Source organism: Podarcis vaucheri (assembly GCF_965113315.1).
Source record: "Podarcis vaucheri genome assembly, chromosome: 2".
Taxonomy (NCBI): domain Eukaryota; kingdom Metazoa; phylum Chordata; class Lepidosauria; order Squamata; family Lacertidae; genus Podarcis; species Podarcis vaucheri.
In genome coordinates this window covers 28,196,840-28,211,310 of record NC_138760.1, presented here as the reverse complement: position 1 = coordinate 28,211,310, position 14,471 = coordinate 28,196,840, and the positions used below count along the sequence as shown (strand labels likewise).

Below are 14,471 nucleotides of genomic sequence, written 5' to 3'. Positions count from 1 at the left end.
GTGGAAGCATTCCCTGCACGGAACATTTTTATCTATCTATCCATCCCCCAGTCTAATCATCATCGCCGCCACCACCATCAAATCTCCACAGTGGGAGGGCAATATGGCTCTGTCAGGCTTTGGAGGATCAGATCCCTCCCCCAGTGGCAGTAAATAAGCAGATCAAATGAAAGGAGCATTCTTACCAGTTAGTTTCTTTAACAATCACAGCGAGAGACAAAGGAATGCATATCTCTCTAGAAATGGCATTGCTCCCACTAAAGGTTCATCCCCTCCGTCCCCATTAATCTACATCACTCCTGCATTGGGAAATCTGAGCTTGCTCTCTGTTCTATCACTCTCAAAGCCTGTCTAGTCTTAGGCGAAGGGGGGTCAGGAATGCTGTCCAAGGACATTGCATCTGCCAGCTCTCTCTCTCTCTCTCTCTCTCTCTCTCTCTCTCTCTCTCCCTCCCTCCCTCCCTCCCTCCCTCCCTCTCTCCTGGTGTTTCCTCTTCTAGCTGTTCTTCACCCAGTATTTCCCAGCTTCCCCCCTCTGGACTATGCCCTTCTGCAAACCACTGTTCTAAATCAATACTGTCCTCCTGCACTTGGAAAGGTTCAAGAGAAGGGGGGGTGCGGCTCCCACCATTCCTCCTCAGTCCAGCCCCTGACAGCCTCCGAATGGGGAGAGTGCTGTTGTATGTAGGTCCTGTTTGGTCACTGTGCGAACAGGGTGAAGGACCCAGGGTGAAGGGTGATCTACCAGGATATCTCTTATGTTCTTATACCTAATGATCCATATCCTTTGTTGTTTGTTGTTGTTGTTTAGTCATTTAGTCGTGTCTGACTCTTCGTGACCCCATGGACCAGAGCACACCAGGCACTCCTGTCTTCCACTGCCTCCTGCAGTTTGGCCAAACTCATGTTCGCAGCTTCGAGAACACTGTCCAACCATCTCGTCCTCTGTTGTCCCCTTCTCCTTGTGCCCTCAATTTTTCCCAGCACCAGTGTCTTTTCCAGGGAGTCTTCTCTTCTCATGAGGTGGCCAAAGTATTGGAGCCTCAACTTCAGGATCTGTCCTTCGAGTGAGCACTCAGGGCTGATTTCCTTCAGAATGGATCGGTTTGATCTTCTTGCAGTCCATGGGACTCTCAAGAGTCTCCTCCAGCACCATAATTCAAAAGCATCAATTCTTCGGCGATCAGCCTTCTTTATGGTCCAGCTCTCACGTCCATACATCACTACTGGGAAAACCATAGCTTTAACTATACGAGCCTTTGTTGGCAAGGTTATGTCTCTGCTTTTTAAGATGCTGTCTAGGTTTGTCATTGCTTTTCTCCCAAGAAGCAGGCGTCTTTTAATTTCATGATTGCTGTCACCATCTGCAGTGATCATGGAGCCCAAGAAAGTAAAATCTCTCCCTCCCTTCATTTCTTCCCCTTCTATTTGCCAGCAGGTGATGGGACCAGTGGCCATGATCCTTAATGGTGACTAAATCATAGTAAATAGTAAGTTATATAGTAAGTTATATACGCACGAGGTGAGCCCACTCTAGGGGTTGAGGTGTCTTCTGCCCCCTCAATATTTGTTTCAAGGGGGTCCTGCCACCCCCCAAAAAAAAATATTGAGGGGGCCTGGCCTGCATGCTCCATCAATGCTGGGTGGAACATTTTGTTTACTGGATTATATGCTCTAATCCTGTGGTTTATTTAGGGTGGATCTAGACACACCAAAAAAAGCATTTTGGGAAAACACATTGCCAACTTCATAGAGGGAAATCACATTGGCCAAAGACGGGACTCCACTGCGCCATCTGGTGTCACAGTATTATAACACACGTAAAGCACTTTTTCTTTACTAATGTTGCCGAGTCCATATTCCTACAGACCTTTGCTCATGCAACAGGGACTCACCTTCCATCCCTCGTCTTTGCAGACCCCAATGCTCCCTCCAGATCTGATCCAGAGGGTCCCCCCAGCCCTCCAGCAGAGATTTTTTGAGAGAGTGTGGGGAGCTTTGAGGTGGGTGGTGGGAGGAACATCCCGTTGCACCAGTGGAAGCCCAATCTGCTTACACACAGAGAGCACTGGCTATCACCCATGGACAAGGGGGAATAGCTATTCTCTTCAGTTTTTCCACCATTGTACATTGCAAAATCGGATAATCCTGTTGCCCTGATTAAACTGATTGGTTCAGCTGAATGTTTGCAGTTCCCTGTGTAACTCGGAGGCCACATTGGCGGGTATGTCAAGCCATGCTGGCATTGCCATTGGTAACCTGGAGGGGAAAGCACAGCAGACAGTATTCCAGAAGACAGAACTGGGCTATCCTGTCCCGAAGGACACCCTTGCATTCTGTTGCAAGCCCAGAAACAACCTGTTGGAAAATGAAGTATTTGCAAGAAATCAACACTGGATCCTTCAGAAGACAACGCAGTAGGTGCACCAATTAGAAGCGACACAGAGATGTCTGTTGTTCTTGAGTTCATTGTGACAGACAGACAGACAACCACAGGGGTCGTAAAATAATGGCTCCTTTTATCATATGATTGGCAGCAGAGGGATGAAAAAAAGATAACATATTTTATTTATTTACAGTATCGTTTCATATCTATAAAGAAATGTGAGCAAAGGAGGATCAATTTGAAATACGTAAATTGCTAGAAGTTCTTCCTTGTGAGTTTTTCCTATGCCCATCTACCCTCCTCCCCCAAATTAACAGGTTCTCTACACTCTTTTGTGATCCACCTGCCCTTCTAGAGGCCTGTTCCTAGTCTTCATTCTTCCCTTAATTTCTGGACTGATAAACTTAGGCATTAGTGACTTTATTCATGGCTTCGGACCCATTTGTAACTGTGGAGAAAAAAAATGTAAGTGCATACTGGAAGCATAGATTTGGTTTGCTGGTACAAATGCCATGTGTCGGATCTGGTATTAAGTTAGGGATTGCCAACCTCTTTGGAAGTTTTGAAAAAGGGCTATGGGTGCCAGTCACAAAATGGCTGCCACCTGGACCTGGCAAAAAACAAAATGGCTGCTGTTGTGGCATGGTATAACACAAGATGGCGGCCACATCTTAAAAATCAGTAAAGGGTACATTGTTAGAAGGATCTAGAGTGGCTCAATGATCCTCCATGTTTCCTCGAAAACCTTCTACTGGTGGTGTTTTGACAGAAAAAGAAGCAGCACCTTCAAATACAGGTGCCAAATGTGAGAGGAGGGTGACAGACCAATAAAAATGGCTGCAGAGGCCAGGCCATGGGCTGCTCCCCTGTACTATGATATGCTTGCTATTTCTTTGTCAGTTTTCTAAGGAGTATATGCCAGGTGGATGCTATTGACTTTTCCCAAACAGATTGCTTGTCTAGCAAGTACTGTCCACTGTTAGTTGTGGCAGAATCAATTCTGGGTAAAAGTTTTCCTCCTCCCCTCAGTTGTGTGTGTGTGGTGGGGATATATTGTTTTCAGGACCCCATTCCCCTCAAGCACATGGTTGGCACAGTCAGAACGGCTAGGTGCACAGGTTGCAAAGTGTGGGCAGCCTATGCTGTGTATATTTTGCATTTTGATCATGACCATTAAAGAAAATTCAGAGAGAGCAGAAGACCCTCTGGAGAGTCTCGACAAAACAAAGCACACAATGCCTAACTGTTATTGGAAAAGCTAAAATGTAGAGATGCCCCATGAAGAAGCAAAAGAGCTGATCAATGACCATGCTAAATGCATTTTGCGTAACAGTTAGAAGAAGTCTATTCTGTTTCATTTTGATCCCTACCTGCCCCCCACCCCCCATATTTTGAAGATGAAAATAAACAAAGCCACTGAGGGTCTCCTTTGCACATGAAAATTTGACATTGCAGTTGTGGTTTTTAAAGAATAGCCTTTACCAAACAGCAAATATCAAAACGCCATTAAGTATTGATAAAGAAAGTTTACAAAATTAAGGGAAGGGAAAAGTGGCTGGAAGTCTTCTAAAGTCTTCACATTTTTATGCTGCTGTTCCTAGGAATGTGGTTTTTTAAACAACAACAACTTATCATCCTGAGTGAAATACTCTAGAAGGCATATTTGAATGTTCATGGAGTGAATCTATGTGAACTAGCTAAAGGGAATTCTCTTTAGAACATGATAAGAATTCTGCTGGATCAGACCAGAGGCTTATCGAGGGCAGCATTTTGTTCCTGCAGTGTCCAACCAGATGCCCATGGAGGCATGAGGACGATAGCACTCTTCCCCCCATGTTTCTCCAATAGCCTTCTTCACCATGGATTTCTTTAATCCCTCTGGGAAGCCATCTAAGCTAGCAAGCATAATGGCATTTTATGGTAACAAATCCCATAGTTTAACTATGTGAAGAAGTCTGTCTGACTGTTCCAACATTCAGTTTCGTCAGATGGGTTCTAGTAGTATGTTTTTAAACACTTCTATCACGCACCTCTTTATTCACCTTCTCTCTAAACTGAGTCACTCCAGTCTTGTTATCATTTTATTTGCTTTTGGGGGGCATATTTTCATCTTTTTTTGTGTTGCAACCAGTAATCAAAGTGCAGTTGCATCTTGAATCATTGGAAAGAAAATATGCCCTCTGGCCACACACTCCATTGTCACATCTCTCCTGTTTTGGCACATCTAACATTATTTATAAAAAATTTTTATATAAATAACCAGGATTAGATGCTGGTTAAACCACTGTTTCTTGGTTCAGCTGTGTTTTAACAAACCCCGGTGTTCTTTATGGCATGAGAGAGAAGGAAGGGAAGAAGGGAGTATATATGGGCCCAACATTCATTCTTGGTCTAATAAACCACAATTTATTAGACTGACAATGCAATCCTGTACATACTAATTCAAAAGTAAGTCCCACTGAGTGCAGTAGAACTTATTTCCAGACATGTGTGCACAGGATTGCAGCCCAAGATTATTACATTTGAACAAGACCTATAAGGGAGAGAGAACGCAAATGTATGTATAGGAAATGATGACGTTTTCATCCCCAATAAAGTTTTTGATTTGAGTTTCTACTGAAAGGAGGCTGCATTTTAATGTTGTATTTTAATATTGTTTTTTAAGTTGTAGTTCAATCAATTGTTTTTATATCTGGTGTTAGCCGCCCTGAGCCCGGTCTTGGCTGGGGAGGGCGGGGAATAAATAATTTTTATTGTTGTTGTTGTTGCTATCATCATCATAATCATATCTGGATTGCATACATGGGAAGTATGTATAAACTGTCCACTTCATTATCCACTGGAGATGGGAAACAGATCCTGCAACCTCAAAGTTCCTTCTGATTGTGAGTGTGGCATCAGCTAAATGATGAATGAGAGGAAATAGGCATTTAGATTTCATAATAATAATAATAATAATAATAATAATAATAATTTATTATTTATATCCTGCCCATCTGCCTGGGTTTCCAACAAAATAGTAAAATACAATGGTCTGTTAAACATTAAAAGCTTCCCTAAATAGGGTTGCCTTCAGATGTCTTCTAAAAGTCTGGTAGTTGTTTTTCTCTTTGACATCTGATGGGAGGGCGTTCCACAGGGCGGGTGCCACTACTGAGAAGACCCTCTGCCTGGTTCCCTGTAACTTGGCTTCTTGCAGCAAGGGAACCTGCAAGATACAATATGCCTCTACATTCCCTTAATGTGCTGGATGTTACACATCTTTCTAGAGGTGTTGGAGGTAGGGAAGACCTACCTAGTGAGTCAGAAGGAGGGATCTTCTCCACTGTGCGTAGAGGAACGGAAAGTGGGCAATACCTAAATCAGGTGGGCATTAAAATATCTTCCACAAACAATTGCACGGTCTATCTGGATGTACATTCCTCTAACATGGAGAAGGCCTTCAATAGCAGGGGCAGGATGGAGGCAGGCGGAGCAAGAAAAGAACTTGGTATTTCAGACCCAAAGCCTGAGCTCAGCCAGTAGGTTGGGGGCAATGCCAACGGCAAGGAAGGTGGCTCTGTAGTGGGGCATATGCATTGCATGCAGAATGACTCAGTTTCAATCCCTAGGGCTGGGAGAGAACCCTGCCTGAAACCCTGCAGAAGGCGCTGCCACTCAGTGTAGACCAGGGTTTCCCAAACTTGGGTGGCTTGTGGTTTTCGGACTACAACTCCCATCATCCATAGCTAGCAGGACCAGTGGTCAGGGATGATGGGAACTGCAGTCTGAAAACAGCTGGAGGCTCAAGTTTGGGAAACCCTGGTGTAGACAATCGGTAGCTAGATGGTCCTCAGGGCTGCCTCAGTATCGGCCAGTGTCCAATGTTCCGACAACGGAAATAGCAGCTTATAAGCAGAGCAGAGCCAAATCTGGATTTGGGGAGCAGAACGATTCATCTGATGGCCCATTGGCCTGATCCAGCAGGCTCTACTTATCTTCATACCCCAATACTGGCTGAACAATAGTTTCACTGGTCAGCCAGTAAAACATCAGTTGGTTGGAAGACGTCTCTCCCCAGAATTTGTATAATAATCTTTTTTTCCCCTCCCCCAAATGACTCTTCTCTCTGCTCGTCACTACTGTAACTTATGTGACTGGCAATTTGTTTCTTTTTAAGAAGAATTAATTGGGGAGGAGGGAGTTTGCATAAATAAAGAATCTCTTCCTTTAATGCGGATGCTTCTGCCGGCAAAATGTGGCACGTGTAAGTGGGGAGGAATTGTTGCATGTCATCCTCCACTTGGAAATCGGCTCCTGAAATCCTGTCTCTTTGCTCGCTGCAGTCGATGGAGCAGTGGGGAACCAGCTCTCCACATTTTGTTAGGGAGTAATTACATTATTCATATTTTATTTATCCCCTCAAAAGAAACAAGTAATTATTATTACACAATCTGTACCCTCCCCTCCAAAAAAAATTACTGCTTTGGAAAAAATTATCAATTATAATCTAGAAGATTGTCCCCCAAGTAAGACTTCAAATGCGTCTCATTACAGATTTTGTTTTGTTTTGTTTTGTTTAAGGAAGTGTGGTGGAAAAAAACAAAGAACTGCTGTGCCGTTGTCTTTTACTTCTCTTTAATGTCGGGTTCAGAAGTAATGATGGTGAGAACAATCAGCCTTCAAGTCTCTGTTTTCCTGTGTTTACTCATTAAACATGAGAACCAGGTGCTCTCATGGGGAGAAAAGCTCATTGTAACATTGGCTTTAGATATCAAAAAAGCCTTTCACCTTTCACTAACAAGCATAACTTCACAGGCAAGGGGGCTGAGATAAATAAAGGAATAAATAAAGGAAGGGGGCCTGCTTTAAAATGAAATGGCGGGGCCCGATCCTGTAAACAAATACTTCTGGCGTGGGGGCAGATGACTCCCCTTCTCTTGGAGAGGAATCTGACGGAACACAACAAAGCTTTGCTTCACGCAAAGGCTATGCAGATGGAGGTGCTTTGCCATATTTTGGTCTCTTGCACATGTTACCGGAGTAGCCTCAACCTTAAATCAAATGCTGCCTATAAAAACAATGATAGACCCAGTTCCAGAATATAATTTTGTGACAGGAACATGTGGCATACCAATGTCTCTTAACTCTTCACCCTTCCTTCAACCTGACCTCACCACCACCACTCTTGCCTTTGGGATCCTTGTCCTTTATCTCCCCTATTTCCTGGCCCCTCTTCCAGGCCCTCAGCCTCCTGTTATGTGAGATTTTGATCCCAGCCAAGGAGACAATTTTCGCTTCCCTCGCAGAAGTTGGATTGCAGACCTTTTTACTTCCAGGAGCAGCTGAACTTTCTCTCCCAATCAGGGGCTTTATCACCATGAACAATATTTTAGACTGTATAATAAAATAATTTAAATAAATAAGAGAGAGAGAGAAAGAAAGAAAGAAAGAAAGAAAGAAAGAAAGAAAGAAAGAAAGAAAGAAAGAAAGAAAGAAAGAAATCCGAGTCCCCTGACCTAGGCTTCTTCTCTTTTGTCTTCCTTTCAGGAAAGGGAAGGTGAGAAAGGGTGAAGAGAGAGAGAAGAGTAGAAAGTCTCCCAGTTGATTTATCTCCTGAGGTGATGGTCTCTTCAAGAACTAGAGGCAGCACTGGTGACCAGGGTTGGCCTGGAAACAACAACAACAACAACAACAACAACAACAACAACAACAACTTATTATTTATACCGTGCCCATCCGACTGGGTTTCCCCAGCCACTCTGGGTGGCTTCCAACAAAATATTTAAAAAACAATAAAACATCAAACATTAAAAACTTCCCTAAACAGGGCTGCCTTCAGATGTCTTCTAAAAGTCAGATAGCTGTTTATTTCCTTGACATCTGATGGGAGGGTGTTCCACAGGGCAGGCACCACTACCGAGAAGGATCCTCTGCCTGGTTCCCTGTAACTTTGCTTCTCACGGTGAGGGAACCACCAGAAGGCCCTCGGAGCTGGACTGCAGGGTCCGGGCTGAATGGTGAGGGTGGAGACGCTCCTTCAGGTATACTGGGCTGAGGCCATTTAGGGCTTTAAAGGTCAACACCAACACTTAGAAGAGTGCTCAGTTGGGTCCCACTGACAAGGGGGGCAGTTGAGCCCCTTGCCCAAGGGCTCTGAAGATCCTAGAGCGGACACTGACTTAGTGGTAGCACCTCATTGAGCTCCCCATCTTGTATATCTGTTCTCTTCTTTTTGGTTTTTATTTCTTCTGATGCCATCCCATAGAATTGTGGAGTTTGAAGGGACCGCCTTGCCCAACCCCCTGCAAGGCAGGAATCTTTTGCCCATGCCACCCACGACCACACTGTCCCTAAGCTCCCTTCTTAGAACTCGTCCCCTTTGCGTTTTCTTTCTCCAGAACCAAAACAAAACCTTGTAATGGGAGCTTATATTGTGTGTGGAGGGGGATCAATAGGAATATGGCTGGCATGTTTTGTGTGGTTCGTTTGTTATGCTTTCTGGAGACTTCCCTCTTTTCTTCTGGTTTTTATGGCTGACCTTGTTCCTGTTGTTAGTACAGAGGGGTGGTGTGTTTTTGTGTGCTTCCCCCCTCCTCCCTTTTCCTCATCCAGTGTGGCACTTCTGTAATGTTTTTGTTCTTTGTTCTAGTTCATTCTCCCTTTGAGGTTCCCTCTGATGTTGAGTCAGCGGCATGTTTTTGATACATTCTTCCCTGGCATGTGCATCCTCACTCCAGGTATCAAAAACCCAGAGCAGCAGTTATTTGGAGGGACACTTGTTCGGAGCGACAATGCCTGCCTCGTCCTAATGCCGTCCGCCGCAATGGCCACCTGAGTCAACAAATGACCGGTGTTTGAACAAAGGAACAACAGACCTGCACTTTCTCTCAGGCTTTGCGTTTTCACTTTGACTGTGGAGCACGCACACACACACACACACACACACACACACACACACACACACACAGGACTCCTGTGCTGTGGGGCTTTGAGGAGCAGGTGCGTGACCAGGAGGCAGCTGAAAAGGCATGATGACTTGTGTCGTATGGATAATACCTAGCAGCCAGGCCTCCAACAAAAGGGCAGCTTGTTTTGCCATTGTCTTTTAAGGTCAGGGTCATAAGAAGAGCTCTGCCACATCAGACCAATGGTCGCTCCAGTCCTGTTTCCCACAGTGGCCAACCAGGTGTCTCCAAGAATCACACAAAGGGATGCCTTTTCCCACTGCATCTCCTGGTGTAAACTGTAGTATTTCAGTTCAGTCCTTGTTTCACGTACAGTGGTACCTCGGGTTACATACACTTCAGGTTACATACGCTTCAGGTTACAGACTCCACTAACCCAGAAATAGTACCTCGGGTTAAGAACTTTGCTTCAGGATGAGAACAGAAATCATGCAGCGGCAGCGCAGCGGCAGCAGGAGGCCCCCATTAGCTAAAGTGGTGCTTCAGGTTAAGAACAGTTTCAGGTTAAGAACAGACCTCCAGAACGAATTAAATACTTAACCCAAGGTACCACTGTATAGGCATACCTCGGATCTCAAACGCCTTGGCTCCCGAACAAATCGGCTCCCGATCGATTGAAACCTGGAAGTGAGTGTTCCGGTTTTCAAACGATTTTCAGAAGCCGAATATCGGGCACAGCTTCTGCAGCTTCCAATAATCAGAAGCCACATCTTGGTTTTTGAATGTTTCCGGGAGTCAAACGGACTCCTGAAACGCATTCTGTTTGAGAACCAAAGTACGACTGTATGTTTCAGTACACAGAGGCTTTAGAGACCAGGCCCTGAGGCAGCAACGTGAGGTTTCTAATGGTCTCCTTCTCGTGTATAATAGGATGTCCCTATTTTCTTTGGAGAAATGTTGTTGGAGGGTATGTAATGTTTGCTTAGGTGTGTAAAAAATAAAGTATTCCAGTTACCATCCTTTGTGCCAATCCTACATCTTACAGTGTGCTTTCTTGGAAGCTATTTTTCATGAGTTTGACTAATCCTTTTTTTAAAAAAGCCATCTGAGGCTGCCCTCCTCTGTACGCTTACTTGGAAGCAAGGCACATAGAACACAGTGGGATTTCCTTCTGAATAAATATGCGAAATATTGTACTGTAAGCCAGTGGCCTTTGTCCCATCTTGTGGTACCAACTTCACTAAGGCGGCAAACCTATGTGCACCCACCTGAGAGTAAGTCCCATTGAACTTTTATTCAAAACGATTTCTGAAAAGCTTGATTTTTTTTAAACCTCTAAACAGTATACAAAAAACAACACCAAGACAATAAAACCACACACACAAATGAAAGTAAAATAACATTATAAAAACAGATGGAAAGAGGAACAGATAAAAAGAGGAATTCAGAAACAATGGTGTGATCTTATGGGGCAGGGAAAATCTGGGCAGAAAGTTATGTCTTCACAAGACATCGGAAGCAACTAAAATAGACAATGCTTCAAATAAGACAGAGGGAAGGGCTTTCCACAGTGCAGGGGCAATGGTAGAAAATGCCCATTTTGGAGACACCACACTTTAGGTTGCTGTGCCATGGGTAGAACTTCCACTGATGAAATAAGGGATCTTATGATGACCATGGGGCTGTCCTAAGATGTCACCAGCCCAATGCATGTAGCAGGCCAGACTCTGGACCTTGTTTTCTCAACTGGGCAGGGAGAGGGTGATCTGAAAGTGGGGGATATTGACACCAGTCCCATGTCATGGTCAGATCATTTCCTGTTGAGATCTAGATTTTCAGGACCCTTTCCCCTCTGCAGAGGAGGGGGAACCTATTGGGATGGTGCACTCTTGGAGGCTGATGGACCCAATAGGTTTCCAGGTGGCTCTGGGGGATTTTCCGGCTGATAGGCTCATCCTGTACATCACCCTAAAGTACCTCACAAAGTCGATGACAGCAGCATCTCACACCGAATGTAGCTGATCTGTAGAAAGGACTCAATGAGCTTAGAATGGAGAAGTTGTATGTACCCTTGTTGTCTATGAAAATCCTTCAATTAAAAGAATTAAAAGAAAAACACCCAGGAACACAAGGTCCAACATGAGGTGGAAAGAAGGAACACTATTGCTGAGCCTACTCTAAATTTTAGTGGCCCTCCAAAATTTTACTGTCCTCAGGGAGGAGCTATGACCTAGGCAGGAACAGGGCACAGTATAACACCATTTCAGAATGTAAGCCCTGCCTATTTGAACACACAATTCAGAACACCTCCACGAACACAGAAAAAGTCACTCAAGAGAAGGCTAACCTGGAACATTTCTCCTCCCCGTGAAATCTATTCCTGGACTTTAACCTTAGTTTTGGCGAGAGCCTTCAGTCCTGCATTGCATTTTGTGGTCTGAACCATACGGGCTTTTCTCCAGAATGTGTAAATTAACTCATAGAGGCCGATGTGCATTAAGTATGCAAAACTCAGAAGCCTGTTTACATGATTAAGATAGCTTTTCATCTCACATAATCACACACATACACACCCCATACCCTCTTGGGGGAAATTTAAACCAACTGTAGTGTTGCTCATTCCTGAACTTTTTCTTTTGGACTTTCAAGTGATGCACTTAAGTTTGAACTGTGAACTATGCAAGAACCTTCCAAATCCTTAGCGCTTGGTCCAAGTCCATTGCCAGTCATTCAATAATGCAATAATTATACCCTGTTCAGGGTATAATTAAAACTCAGCCTATTAAGATAAATATCCAGGGTTAAGACCTGGATAGCTCCTATATACACCTGCCTGGATATCAGGAGCGGCTGGGAACATCACCTTAATAGAGCTGTACCTGCCAGGTGTACATTATGAGGCCGCTCACAATATTCACAGACCTGACACCCTAACAATGGAGTGCCCACCCCTTACAGATCTGGCTGGTGCCGATGGCTTTTTGGCACCATATCTAATCACCCAGGCTTCAGGCTAATGGCAATTTGGGTAGGGGTGATGGACCTATGTCCACAGATGTGCTGATCTGGTTCATGCCGTATCAGAGTTGAGTTTTTAAGTAATACTGGTTGTCTTATTGAGCTGGTGCTGTTAATTTTAACTTGCTCTGGGATTTGTTTTTTAAACGACGAGCAAGCTATTAATGTTTCTAATTAAAAATGAAGCAAAAACATCATGGCAAAACCCAATATATTTTACAGTGATAAAATACTATAACGCTCAATTCAAAAACGACTAAAACAGGATCTTCCCCTAAGAAATGCATACTGAGAGATTAGATTGGAAAATTTTCAGACAGGATTGATGGGAGTCAAAAATTTGAATAAGATGTAAAAGTATGTTTAATTACTGTTGAAAACGATATGTTTTAAAAAAAAACAAGTAAAAAAAATTATATTAAAACAGGATCTTCCCCTCTCCTCTTTAAAAATTTACTGTATTTTTCACTCTATAAGACGCACGTTTCCCCTCCTAAAAAGTAAGGGGAAATGTGTGTGCACAGCAATCCCTCTTGCTGTTCTGGCTTCGGGGATAGCCACACAAAGCCTCTTCAACAACATTTGATTCAGAATATTTTTTTCTTGTTTTCCTCCTCTAAAAACTAAGTGCGTCTTATGGTCGGGTGCATCTTATAGAGCGAAAAATACGGTAATCCAATGCTTCAGCAACAGAACAGACCCTACACTATTGGTCCGCCACTATCTGGCATTTTAAAATCCTCTTTAATAGTTCCAAATCAGGAGAGGGGAGCCCTATTCCAGCCTGAGGGCCACATTCCCTTTCAGACAATCTTGCAGGGGCCGCATTGCATGGCGTGTTTGGCATGTGGTGTGTTTGGAGCAATGAGTGCAAATTTTACCTTCATACAGGAGGCTAGTTTCTACTCGGACTCGCACACTAGCCTCCACCCAGACAAGCAAGAGGCATTGTGGGAGTACAGGGACACATTCCAGCCAATCACAAACACCCCAAAGGGTGGAAAGTAGGGCTGGTGAGGGGTGTGGCCCAAGGAGAAGGGGTGTGCTGAGCAGGGGCTGCATAGAGAGGACTGAAGGGTCTCAGCTGGCTGAGGTTCCCTCCTCCAGTTGTAAATCATGCTGGCAGCCCATCGTATGGAATCCACCCATTTGTTTTTAACAGGCAAAAATGCAACTAGAAAACTAGCTAGAGCAAATATGATCCTATAATAGGTCTGTTTTGTCAGCAAAAAGACCGATATATCTTTGCCTTCCCGATTCCTTTTGTTCCTCCAAAACAAACCAGTCCATTACAGATTTGTCTATACCTGTAACTACCCTGTAATGCTACATGTTCCCAAGGTTTCTGCTGTGGATTGTCCACATAGACACCGCAGTCCTTTCAGTGCATCCCGTGAGGAATTGTCCTTGAAGTCACAGAAGGTCCAGGAAGCACAGCAGAACTCACCTATCTTGAGTGGTACATTCAACCACAGAATAGTTATTCCCAGACTCTGCCAGGTGGGTGAAAGCAATTTTGTGATTTGTTTGCCCGTGTCAAAAAGGAGCACATCAGGGATGGAATGAGATTAGTTTTCATAGAAAGCTGCCTCTCATCTCTTGACTGGTGTGGCAATAGCTCTCCAAGGTCTCAGGCACAGATTCCCTCCTAGTCCTGATCCCTGAGAGTTTGCAAAAGCCAGAAACCGAACAAGGAACGAGCTGTACTCCTGAGCCCTCCTTCTGACTGGTATCCTAGATTTCTTTGATCAGGGAAGACTTTTGCCAGCTCGGCTTTGCAGTTCTCCTCACTTCAAGCTGAAGAGGCAGAGGAAGCCATATGATGCTTCTTGAAAGCATAGACCAGCCGCTGGTGCGTTTTACCACCATGCCACGCAGCTAATGCACGTTTGAAGTGGAGAAAAAGAAAGCAAGGACGCTGATTCACTTCTCATCTACAATGCCCTAATGATGTGTCACCACCACCACCTAAAGCAGCTCAAAAGCCTGGTGTGTGTTGCAGGGGGAAGGGAATACCTAATATTATCCCACTAATAACAAGAGCTGTTTATTACTTCATTTGAAAAATGCAGACTCCTTGCTGGAAGCATTCTCACTTGCTGCAGCATGCCATGGCTTGATGGAGCAAACATACCATTTGAAACACGCTTGACCTCGGTTCATCCTTAACACGCCTATCTA

The 14,471-nt window shown here is 44.3% G+C and overlaps 1 long non-coding RNA gene across 2 annotated transcripts; it reads left to right on the top strand.

Moving 5' to 3' along the window:
* The first annotated feature begins 1,878 nt into the window (after positions 1-1,878).
* LOC309526356 lies at positions 1,879-8,282 on the top strand. Of its 2 annotated transcripts, none has more exons than XR_014216731.1 (3): positions 1,879-3,181; positions 6,949-7,029; positions 7,915-8,282. It is a non-coding gene; the product is annotated as an uncharacterized lncRNA (long non-coding RNA). The 2 variants fall into 2 exon arrangements; XR_014216732.1 differs by having other exon boundaries at positions 1,879-3,190.
* Positions 8,283-14,471: the final 6,189 nt, after the last annotated feature.